Source organism: Chinchilla lanigera, unplaced genomic scaffold (genome assembly GCF_000276665.1).
Source record: "Chinchilla lanigera isolate Chin_1 unplaced genomic scaffold, ChiLan1.0 scaffold00038, whole genome shotgun sequence".
Taxonomy (NCBI): domain Eukaryota; kingdom Metazoa; phylum Chordata; class Mammalia; order Rodentia; family Chinchillidae; genus Chinchilla; species Chinchilla lanigera.
Genome location: NW_004955439.1, coordinates 2,673,832 through 2,687,088, shown reverse-complemented (window position 1 = coordinate 2,687,088; position 13,257 = coordinate 2,673,832). Strand labels below are relative to the sequence as shown.

Here is a 13,257-nt window from a genome sequence, read left to right as displayed (position 1 = left end):
TTTATGTGAATTACCAAATACCAAATTCTCTGAGGTCAGAGAATGTAGGTCTTCACTCTATCACCATCACCTTCTATGTGTCTTGCACCTGGAAGTATGTAATATGGATCAAATAAAGGTGTAGCTGAAGCTACCATGGATATGGAAAAATAGGAATCTCAGAAAAAGGAGCTATATTAAAGAAAAAGGTGAAACAAAAGTGTATTTCAACAACAAAAATTATGGTTTATTATTTTATTATTGTTGGTACTATTTACAGAGTACTGTTACCTAATCTTCATAAAGCACAAGGTTGTAGATTTTGCTACGCATATTTTAATTGTGACAGACTGTGCTTCTAAAAATTATGTCACCAAATGTGCAGGACTAGTCCTGGACTTTTTTCTGACTCCTCATTTCAAAATATTTCTGCAACACCAACTTCCATTTAGCGGGGGAAGGATGAGGAACCTAGACAACGATGTCGAAACCTGGAAGGAGAGAGACGTTTCAGGAATACATGGAGCTGCCACAAAGGTAAGTCAAGTGACTTGGACGGTTTTGCTTTCTTGGATTACTCTGGGACAAGAGCAGAGCTGCCTGGAAATCATGAGCCACCCCATATATAACTAGCATTGAATGTCACGCTTTGTTGCTTTATTCAGCAAGCCTTCCCAGGAGAGCTCCCAGCTGTTGCTGCCGACCTTAGCTTGGCCGCTCCTTGCCATAACATTGGCTTTCCTGTTTCTGACTGAAACTTTTATCTCATCATAGCCTCTTACTTGTCTGCCTTCTTCAGCAGCCACCTCTCCTGATGTCACATAAATGCCACCTGCCTCTCGACACGAGGAAGATGGGCACATCGATAATGACCCAAGCTTTTGCCTGTGTTTCTAAGATTCATTCACTGTATGGAAACTCCAGAAACTTTCTTACTGATTTATCTTCTGGAAATACAATGAACCCCTCTATAGATACCTCTCTCTCTCTCCTCCCATAACCATCAATTCTCCCCAGAACCATTCCAATCACCCCCATCTGACCATCACTTACACACATTTACCACCCTTTCTAATTTATCCTCCATGGTAGAGCAAGAGTGATTTCTAAATGCACATATATATGGTCTAGTCACCTCTTTGTTTAAAATACTTTAGGAACTTCTTTGGGGCTTAGCATAAAAAGCAAAATCATTAGGAAAAATCACTTAGATCCATTATGATCCAGAGCCAGCTGACTACTAAGGGATACTTTCCCCCTCATCCTCTGTGCCCTGGATACATCAGCATTTTTTCAGGGCCTCAAATATGCTGTGTTTTCTCATCTTGGGACCATCATACCATCTGTCCTAGCTTATCCCTCTTCCCAATATTCCTTCCCAATATGGCTTCCCAATATTCCTTCACAGTAGCTCAATGGCTCCTTTTTCACCAAGTTCAGCCCTGTTCCTCAGCCTCACTCAAGTCTCTCAAAGCCTCTGTGCATCTCCTTCATCATAGAGATCTCAATTTTGGATGATATAGCTGTGTGCAAGGTTACTGGAGTAATGTCTATTTCCTCCACGATTGTATCACCAGTACAAAGTCAAAAGTATTTGATGAGTGAGTCAATGAAAGAGCTTACAATTTCAGAAGATCAAATATGTTTCTTTGCCATGTAAAATGATCAAACAAAGGAATTTTGAATCCCTTCATGTTTTTATTTCCCACTCAATGAATAATTTTAATTGAAGTAAAAATGGTCTATGGTTGAAAAATCAACTAGTTACTATGAGTCACAACAGGAACGACAAAAACTTTTAGTGTTGTTGAGGTCTTGTTCAGAGTACATAAATTTATACTGCTTTCAATTTATTAGGAAAAAGATGATATTTTAATGTGTTTTTCCACTCATCCAGATTTACAATATTTAAAAACTTTGCTCTTCAAGTTTTATTTTTCCTCTAAGAATTTGCAATCCAAAGTTGAGCAAATGAAGTATATATACAGTTCATGAACATATTTTAAGACCTTTGGGAAACACTCAAAACAAAATCTATTTTGAGGATTAGGAAAGAGCTCGTCTGAATATTGCCAAGTAAATTTGGAATAACCTTTTTGTGGGATGCAATGAAAAAGAAAGACAAGAACTTCAACATTTTCAGTTCAAGGTTACAAGAGAATGTGAACAAAAAGTGTTTCTCATCCTGTTAACACTTGCACACACAGGACATAAAAAGCAGTGTCCTCTTTCATTGAAAAAATTTTCAAACACACACAAGGAAACTTTGGCCTTTTTGCCTTTTAGTTTTTCTGCAAAGGTCCTGGATAGATTTTGACCCCTCTTCTTCCCTCCCAATGTTTTACTGTGTATTTAATGAGCCTTGAACACCTGTACAACTCCCTACGTACATACTGAATCAGTTAGCAGAGGGAGGAAAGGGGCCTCCAGAGCTGTTTGTGTGATGGGTAATATCACTGCAGGAAGAGTTTCGCTCTCAGCTGCAAACTGAAGGGCAGAGAAAAACACTGCAGTCATAGCACAGGACATTCAAATACCCTTTTCAAAAAATGAGCAAAGGCAAAAGGAAACAAACTGGAATGGGGGAAAGGAGAAAAGAAGGAAGGGAAAAGGAAAAATATGTATATGTACATATATATACACACAAGATAGTTAAGATAGGTATACTACCAATTTCTATTCCCTCATTGAAAAGAAAGGTTTATGCCTATATTGTTTGATCCATTTTTCATAGCTATATCTTGTAATATGAACAACTACTTTGAAGATAGCAATAGGCAATGTACTAACCATTGTTACTCTCCTGCATTCTGTTTTGAAATTTTATACCATTGTTTTTATTGTTTGTTTTTCTTTTCTTTAAAATAAAACAATAAATTTTTTTAAAATGAGCAAAGAAGAATGGGTGCTGACATAATCAAACCAAACAGTTCATCAGAGTAAGAACAAATTTTAGGGCAAGGATAACCTCAGATCTTAAGAATTAGGAACTGTATTCTGCAAAGTCTGTATCATAAACCAAAAATTTTGTTGTATACTTAAGAATTTGCAGGATCATGTACTGTTTTATTTATTTGAAATCTACTGACCAATATAAAGGTGTTATATGGATTTAAAATAGGTAGATAAAATAAAATAAGCACTCAAAATAAAATAAATATGTGTTTAAAGAGTCATTGTCTGCAGAACTAACTAATTTAAACAGAAGGCACAAAGGGAATTTCAGGTTAAATCAAATACAGTACAACTCTGCACTGTACAGTGTGGCCATCGCCCCTACTGGGACAGAGTGGTACTGCACACTCACTGTTTTGATCCTGTCAGTACCACCTACTGATGGTGAAAGTAAAGACTGGCCAGGACCTGGGCACTAAAGTAGGAATATTTTCTAAAACTAGGGCACCAGCGTGGTACAGTGGAACAGGATGGTTGCCAAGAGAACTGAGAATGAAGAAGAAATCCAGAACAACTATTGCTACTGCGTAAAAAGGAATTATTCTATAAAAGCAAAAACTTCCAACCTGTGGCAGTCTTGAAACTGGCCAGCCTGTCCACCTCTTCTTTGCCCAGTGCTTCTCCTTTAATACATTTAGGCAAACCTCTTCCTGTAAGATTATATCTTAGTTTTTACAGAAGAACAGATAATCCAAGTCATTCTTTATGAGCTAGACCCAGATACTGAGGAAACATATGTATTGTAATAATAATTTATTGAACATGCTAGTGAATGTAAAAGATTTATATAGATATATAGATATTCCATATGCTATTAAATATACAAATAAATACATTTATTCCATAAACTATTAATTTTGTGAATTTAAAAAATTGTATACCAAACCAAAATGCTGAAAGGAAGCTGAACATGTTTTTAAGAAAAACTAATGAAGTTTTACATAAAATTCACAAAGCACACAGCTTTGTGCCTAGTAACAGCAGAAAGTTGTGATAGGACAAAACTAATTAAAAATCAAATACATTCTTAAACTGGCCCAGAAACAGCAACTCTTACTTCAAAAATAAGATCTCATCCCTAAATTTGGCTTCTTTGGAAGTAGCGGTACTCCAGCCTCCTGCATTTCATGACGTGAAAACCACTACTCAGATTCTTGGCTTTATGTGGCTTATTGAGGAGAAAAAATGGGTCTGGGAAATGGAACATTTTAAGGCATCAGAAATCTAGAATTTTCCCCAAGATACAAATTCTATCCTCTGTGTTTGACCCTCAAATTCCATTTTTTTATTCCCTTCATTTAAAGTGTCATAATATCTACTATATATGCCCAGTACCAGATATAGATATAAAACTGTTATTTTAAGTATGTATTAGTATTGTGATGACTAAATAACTGATAATTTTATCAGTAATGAATACCTAACTTGAAAATGGTACTGGTTACGATAAGCTAAGCTTGTAATGAAAAAGAAATGTAACCGGCCTGAAAATTTTAGTGAGTTAGGAGTAACAGAAACCCTAAAGTCCATAGAAGGGAGGACATTATAAAGATCAGAGCAGAAATTAACACAATAGAAACAAAGAAAACAATACAAAAAATTAATGAATCAAAGAGTTGATTCTTTGAAAAAAATAAACTTGATAAACGCTTAGCCAACCATATCAAAAAAAGGAAAGAAAAGAGTCAAATTCATGCATTAAGGAATAATTGGGGTGAAGTCACTACAGAACCTGTGGAAAAGATCATCAATACCTACTTTGAAAATCTTTACTCTCATAGGATGAAAAACACAGAAGAAATGGACAGATTCCTAGATACATATGAATTACCAAAGGTGAATCAGGTAGATATAAAAATTCTGAATGACTCAAATCAGTTAATGAGATTGAAATGTAATTACAGACTTACCAACAAAGAAAAGCCCAGGTCCAGATGCATTCGCTGCTGAATCCTACAAGAAATTTAGAGAAGATCTAAATGCCAATACTTTTCAAACTCTTTAATGAAATTGAAAGGGAAGCAATATTCCCTAACTCTTTCCTGGAGGCAAGTATTATCCTGATACCAAAACCAGAGAAAGATACAACCAAAAAAGAGAACTATATGTCAATCTCCCTAATGAACATAGATGCAAAAATCCTCAGTAAGATAATAGCAAACAGAATTCAACAAATCATCAAGAAGATTATACACCATGACCAGGTGGGATTTACCCCAGAAATGCAGAGATGGCTCAACATACCCAAATCAATAAATGTAACACACAATATCAACAGAGCTAGAGACAAAAATCATGTGATCATCTCAATAGATGCAGAAAAAGCTTTTGATGAAGTCCAGCACATATTCATGATAAAAACCTACAGAAAATTGGAATAGATGGTCTTTATTTCAATCTGATACCCCTTCTCTGTATTTTCCCAGAAGAATTAAAAACATCATACCACAGAGATATATGTGTACCCATGTTCATAGCAGCACAATTTGTCATAGCAAAATTTTGGAAACAAACTAAATGCCCATCAACAGAGGAGTAGATAAGAAAAATGTGGTGTTTTTATACAATGGAATATTACTTAGCTATAAAGAAAGATAAACTCGAGGCTTTCCTAGGTAAATGGACACAACTAGAGACCACACTCATAAGTGAAATAAATCAGACCCACATGTGTAAACACCATATTGTCTCCCTAGTGTAAGAACTTGAAAGAGTACATAAAACTGAAAGGTACAATAGATATTGTGAAAGCAAAAAGAAACTGCTTAATAGAAAAGAACAACTGGGATTGGGGAAAGAAGAAAAGAAAGAAGGAAGGGAAATACACACACACACACACACACACACACACACATAAGATAGCTAAGATAATTGTACTACTAATTTTTATTGGTTTATTGAAAGGAACAGTTAATGTTTAATTGTTTGATCATCTTGCATGCCTATATCTGGTAATCTGAGCAACTACTTTGAAGATAACAATAAGTAATACAACAATCACTGTTGATTTCCTATCATCTTGTTTTGAAATTCTGTATCATTTCTATAGTTTTTGTGCTGTTTTGTCTTTGTTTTTGTTATTTTGTTTTTGTTCTTTTCTCTTTAAAATAAAAAGAATGTTTCAAAGAGCAACAGAAATTTATTTCTCACATACACAATCGTACAGAAGCGGTCTTCACAGTGGCGTGGTGAGTCATTCCTCAATGTATTCTGTAGTTCTTCTGCCCACTAGGGATGCAGCACTCTCTGTATGCAGTTAACAGAAGATGGAGAACTTGAGGAACCCCACGAAATGCCAGCCTAGACATAACACCAGTCATTCCCACTCAAAGCCAAGAGAGAATGAAAAGGAAGGCTGGGCATTTGCCTGGCTATAAAGTGGAGGAAGGATCGCATTTCAGAGATCACTGACAACTACAGCAGCTCTTTAAAACATATTACTTGTAGCCTCCTCAATGGGATGAAAAGTCTAATCTACAGAAGAATTCTAAGTGTACTGAATGTGGTAATAACAAATCCCTGACTTTAAACAGCTGAACTATAAATTATACATTTTTTAAATGGAAAGCATAATCAAAATTAAACTGAATTTAACTTTTAATGGCACCCAAAAACAAAATTTCTACTTTTTGTTTTTAGTATTAGAAGTTCTGGAAGGATCAGATCCAGGACCTGGGACATGGTAAGTGTGTACTCTATCACTGAGCTGTACCCTCAACCTCCTGGTTATTTTTTGAAAATAGTCAACCAATAATACACATTCCCTGGGCACGTGCTTTACACAGAGCCCTGTGTTCAGCAATGCTCTGGACACAAATGAGTAATAATGTGCATTCCAACCCCGGTGTCCTTTGTAGTTTGGGAGCTAATAATACAAGGCAGTGTACACTTTCTTTTTATTTTCTAAAACGTGCAATATTTCTTCTACGCATCTAGAATAGGATAATTTCCTTATTACATGTAATCCCAATTTCTTTGGTTTGTTTGTTCATTTACTTTACCTGTTTTATATTTGCGTGGTTTTTAATTTATAAAAGTTGCTTTATCTCCATCATACTATTTCTGCATTAAATAGATCAGGCATCATGATTGAGCCTTTTCTCTTCTATCACCATGTCTGGTTGTAGACAAAGCACGAAAATGCTAACGTCTTGGTCTAATTACAGCCTAGACACATGAGTACAAACGGAGCAGAGTTGGATCCAATCAGCAGGCCACCCACCAAGACAGGGAGAAAGAAGACACTGGTTTCTCCCACAGAGCACTGGAAGAGCTTTTGATGGAAACAGGAGATAATGATGTTTTGCCATTGGCAAATCCAAGTAGTGCCTAACCCGGTAACACACATGCCACATGCTCAATAAATGTTACCAGAAGTGAGTTAGTCAAAGGAAAAGCAGGGGTTTGACAGATGTATGGCTGCTTATGACTATATGTTTTGGAAATCCAAAATATGTTTAACTTCAAAGGTGTGTGACTTTGAATGGACTTCAAGATATGAAAAACCTAATACTTCTGTTTTTAATGTCTTCTAACCCTTTAAGCAGTTTTTCACTTGGCTAAATTAGTTTTCAACCATTAGTTTAAATTTTGCCATTTGGAACCAAATAAAAACTTGCGGATGTGCTATAGATAAGTGATTCTCAAATGGGAGTTGGTAGAAGAATATCAGAATTTCTGCAGAGATAGTGGAGCTGGGAATGTGCATCTTAGGAAAACTCCCCTGCTGATTTTTCAACTCCCCCACTCTCTCCTGAATTTAGAATTTAGAACTACTGTTGAGCTTTTTCTTTATAATGTGAGACCTCACTGCTGTCATAAGACCAAGACACGCAGTTAGAAAACTTGTGAATGAAAATGAAAATGTTTTCCTTTTCCTAAGAACTTATTTAAAAATACAGAAGGATCAAAAGAGCAATCAATAAGAGGAAAATTGCTTAAAAAGACATATAGGGGCTGGGATATAGCTCAATGGTATAAGCATCTGCCTGGCAAGCACAAAGTCCTGAGTTTGATTCCAGGTACCAAAAAAAAGAAAGAAAGAAAGAAAGAAAGAAACCATACAGGTGAGGTGGAAGTGGGTGATCCTCACTTTATCCATTAAGAATTAAATGTTGTAATTAAGAGAGACCTGGAAAGTAGTAGTCAACACAAACAAGATTTTATTCTGCCAAGAATACTGAATGTTGACAGTCCCTGTTGGACACAGTGCCACACATTTTCCAACCCTTCTTTGTTAATGTTAGTACCAAGAGCTGCCTTCATCACATTATGTAACATGGCTGCTAAAGCTCCAGACATCACATATGAATCCCAGGAAGCTAAGAAGGAGAAAAGAAAGGCATAAACACATTCTTTAAAGAAGATTCTAATAGGCACCACCAAAAATTCCCCAACCCACACCTCATGTTTCTTTGGGTCTGGAAAAATACAATCTTGACTCCAAGTTGCAAAGTGCAAATATAAAACCAGACATCTCTGTTAAAGGAGAGACAACCCATTTGGAACCCCTCCTGTCTCTCAGGAGCTACTCCTATTCCTCATTCCCATTCCGGAATAAATTCTTACTTTTAGAAAAATATAGTCAGATTTACCAGTCTCTTCCTTTATCATATTTTTCTTCTCCTTCTCCTTCCTCTTCCTCCTCCTCTTCCTTTTAGTCCCTCCTCTTCATCCTCATCCTACTACTCCATACTACTCCTAGTAGTATGGAGTACATACTACATAGTACATAGTACATCCATACTCCTCCTCCTTCTTCTTCTGATAGGGTCTCACTGTAATTCAGGCTGGCCTTGAACTCATGGCAATTCACCTGCCTCAGCTTCCTTAGTGCTAGGGTTACAGTAGGCAAAGCTTGAGACCTAACTCCAGAAGGAAGAGTTTTACAGGCCCATCCCTGACCCCAACCCCAAGCTAGAAGATGGGTACCCTTCCTTTAAAAGACCCCACATGACTTCTAGAGACCTGGGACTCCCTGGATTCTTCCCACCACCAGACCATGCGGCCAACCCAGAGGACACGTGTCCATTCAGCAGCACCAACCTCTTGGTGTGCCTGACCTCTCCTACTGTGCATCTGCCCAGGGGCTCCAACCTGCTTCAGCAGAGCGCCTCATTCCTGTGCCTCCTGAAGCCAGAGCATCAGCCTACTGCTAAGGAGGCCAGGGGCTACCTTCTCCTGCCTGGCTGTCCCTGTCCTCGGCACCAAGGAGCCAAGATCCCCATCTTACATCACTTGGGATCCTTGATACTATTTTACCAGTAGGAAGAGGGATAACTTGTGCCAAGGGCTGTTCTGAGGGCTCCTGGATATTCTGGGCCACTGCTCAGTGCTGGAGGACCAGGAGGAGATTTATAAACTTTTTTCAAAGGAGAGAAAGGAAGTTGGGAGATAAATCCTACAGTTTGGGTCTTGAAAGTTCCCCAAAGGCCCATGTGTTTAAAGGTTTGGTCCCCAGGGTGACACTACTGGGAAGCGGTAGAATCTCTAAGAAGTGGGATTAGTGAGAGTCCTAAGGTCCCTGGGAACAAAACCCCAAAGGGAACTGTGAGACCTGGGCCCCTTCCTTCCTCTCTGTTGCTTCTGGCCATGAAATGAGGCCGTACTCCACCACACAGTCCCCACCCCTGTGGTCCAGCCTCCCCGGAAGAGGTCTGCCTAATACTAAACTGGAACAGCCAAAATTGTGAGCTAACCCAATCTTTTTTCTTTATACGTTGACTGTCTCAGGTATTTGTTATAATGACAGAAAGCTAACCCAGTGGATAAGAGCTTCTGCCACAGAGAATATTATCAACCTCAAAATCCATGCATACAGTTAAATTTATGGCATATATGGTAAATTATAAATATATGTGGATTTGTATTAACTGGAAATTATTTGGAAAAACACTAACCTGAAATTTGTGTGAAATTTAAACGAATCAAATGTAAATTTAAGACTAACAAAATCAGTGAGGTTGGAGTCAGTGACCATATCTTCTACTTAGTCATATGGCCTATCTTTAATCAGAGTGAACTTAAACAGTAATTTTTTTCATATAAATTGAGCGATTACTATCAAGTTTTTGTAATTATTCAAACTGACTTTTACCCTTGATATTTCTTGTTTGAACTTATGTTTCCACCATTTGTCAAGTATTAAACAGGAGTTTCTCTGTAATGCTTAAAATAAGCAATAGATTTACCTTTTTGTTAATTAGATACCCTCTGCCTCTATGTCTGGTTTCTACAACATAGTAATTAGTGATTGCAATAACATTAACCAAAATCTTAAGAATGTCAATAATTCAATGGGTCATGGTAAATGGGGTGATATTCCAGCATAAAAATAATTTACAAAGGCAACATTGAGCTAAATATTGAATAAGTAATTGATTTGGAACTGTCTAATATACCCAGCTATTTTAATGAATACTTAGATCATGATACGAACACATCTAAGCCTTTAGTACAACCTACTCTCCTGGTCTATTTATCTTTTAACCTGGAATCAGAGGTGAAGTAAATTTTTATTTTTATCAAGAACAGTACAAATATTTACTGAATGCCTGAACAGCTGCCTATTCTCAGCCTTATTTGTTAGTGGAAAAATTTATCCCTGGACCTGTTCCAAACCTACCCACTCTTGTGGTGATTTTGTTCAGTCTCAGAGTAATGACTCCAAAATATATATCCTTATCCCAGACTACTTCTTGGAATCTCAACCCATTATATACAACTAAGTGTTTAATTAAGAGTGCAACTGGAACGTTTAATAGACACCTCAACCTACATACCTAAGCTGTACTCCTAGTGTCTCTGCACATCCCAAACTCTCCTCTAAGAGACATCTTCATCTCAGTTGTTGCCAAACATATCAGTATTAGTCAGGATAAGCTGGGTTCTGAAGCAGTAATAAGCACGTCAAACATTGTACCTGCTTCCGATAACAAAAGTTCACTTGTCACCGTGTAGCCTTTTCAGGTCTCTTGCATTTACCATCCCTCTCAGCTTTGCTCCAGGAGCCAAGCTGACACAACAGTCTTTATCTGAAATATCACTGGGTCTGTGGCAGAAGGAAAAGTGACAGAACTAATCAAGTGCTACCAGTTAAAGTTTCTGCTCTCTTTCATTGGTGAAAAAATTGCCTGGCATCTTAATAGGACATATTATCTTTTCACAGGAAGGGATCCTACAACAAGGAAAACTAAAGTACATGGCAAACAGTAAAGCAGCCCCCACAGGAGTTCTGTAGCTGCTAAAATTCTTGGCTTTTCCCTTTTGTTAAGACCAATGTATCAATGGATCTGGCCACTTCTCATGATGGACACAGTGGCCCAGATCCCATCTATATTTCTAGTGGGTCTCCCTATTCCTACCCTTGGCCTCATCTATGCTTCAGATAGTAACCAAAATTGATCGTTTTAAAACACAAGTCAGATCCTGTCATGCTTCTACCCAAAACTCTCAAATGGTTCCCTAGTCATTCAGAACAAAAGCCAGTCTCTTTGACAACCTTGTAAAATCCCATGCATCTTTCATTCATCACCTTACTGAGTCCACTGTCCTCTCTTCATTTCTAGCTCAGCCTCTCCCAGCCACATGAACTGCTCTCAAATATACCATGTACCTTCAAGCCTCAGGACCTTTGCACTTTCAGTTTTCTCCTCCTGGAATGTTCTTTCCAATATCCACATGGTCACTCCCTCATCTTAATGTATTTACTCAATTATAACCTTTGCAGTGAGTCTTCATTGGTCAACCTATTTAAAATTTCCAAACCCCATCTGTCACTTGAATCTTCACTCCCCTTCTCTGACTACTTGTTTCCAAAGCTCTCCCTTTGCAATTTTCTGTTGTATTTTTGTCTAGTGTCTCTGTCACTCTGCTGGAATATACACTTCATGACTGCAGGGGTCTTTGTGTGTCTTATCCGTTACTATAGCACTATCAATAGACCAATGTCTGGATCAATCAATTAACATTTATTTATTTAATAAATAAACCATGAATGACACTAGCTATGGGAGACTTTGAGGCACTTAAACATAGAAAGTTGTAACTTGACACATGCCTTTGGTGGCCCTCAGACCAGAACCCTGAGACCAGGGACAAACGCCCAGGCAGTGAGATCAGCAACGTGGAAGTGTCTGAAGCAGCAGCGAGGACTCAGCAGTTGGCCTCTGGACAACTCCACCAACAGAGACCAGTCCCAGACCCCACATCCGGAGGCCAAGATCAGCTCCACACCCAGCACAATTCCCATGGCAGACTTGACTAGAGTACACAGAACATTTCTGGGTTCTGACATGGGCACTATCACAGAACTGTAAACACCAGAGGTATTTTGCTATTTTTATTCTCCCTTGTTTGTCTGATTGGCTATCCCTTTTCTGTCTGGTTGGATGATGTCTTGTTTTGTATTGTATTTTGTACTTATTTTTGTTTTGGGTTTTTCTTTCCTTTTTTTCTCTCCTGTCTTTCTACTTTTTTTCCTTCTTTTCTTCTTTTCTTTTCTGTTTGCCTTCTCTTTCTTCCTTCTTTTTTTACTGTTTAGGTTTCTTACCTTTCTTTTTTGTTCTCTTCTATTGATCTCTTTCTCTCTTTCCTCAACTACTTTTTGAATTTAAACTTTCAAGTGAGTAAACATTGTCTCTGCCCTTTCTGATTACTCCTTTAGATTCTATTTCATTCTTTCCCTCCTGTGTCCTTCAGTTTCTCAAAACTCGGTGATCATCCTTTGACCTCCAGCCTTGACTCTACTATATTTGACCTCATTTGTAACTTCTTCTGTCCCCTACTTATCTTAATCCCTGCTGCAGGAAAGTAAAATTACTCCACTAAGGGGAAAATAACTGCATAAAAGTACATGGTACTTATATCTCGTAATCTGAATAACTGATTTGAAGACAACAATATGCAATATAACAACCATTGGTGAATTCCTACCATCTTCTCTAGTGATTTTGTTATTACTTTAGACTTTGCTCCTGTGGTCAGAGGCAGCAAATTAATGGTTACCATAGTTTCTCAGTAGTTAAGCTTTATTGAAACTAGTGTTGTTAGTTTCAATAACTAACTGTACTACTTTAGCCAGGATGTCATACATGTTATAATCAGTTTTTCTCTGCTGTATGATAACAATGTGATTGTATGGGCTCATAATCATCACCACAGCCCAGAACCAAAGGATTGGGTGCTGAGCCAAATTGTAATTTTGCATCCTTTGCATTGGAAAGGTAGGATCAGGGGCTGGGGATTTAGCTCAGCGGCAAAAGCGCCTGCCTGGCAAGCGCAAGGTCGTGAGTTCGGTTCCCGGTACCGGAGAAAAACCAAAAA

General features: G+C 37.8%; 1 long non-coding RNA gene and 1 pseudogene across 1 annotated transcript; both read left to right on the top strand.

Annotated features, from left to right (window-relative positions):
• The first annotated feature begins 429 nt into the window (after positions 1 to 429).
• LOC102008892 lies at positions 430 to 7,304 on the top strand. The gene is made up of 3 exons (XR_261968.1): positions 430 to 516; positions 6,574 to 6,616; positions 7,101 to 7,304. It is a non-coding gene; the product is annotated as an uncharacterized LOC102008892 (long non-coding RNA).
• Positions 7,305 to 8,212: 908 nt separating this feature from the next.
• LOC102020054 lies at positions 8,213 to 9,201 on the top strand (annotated as a pseudogene).
• Positions 9,202 to 13,257: the final 4,056 nt, after the last annotated feature.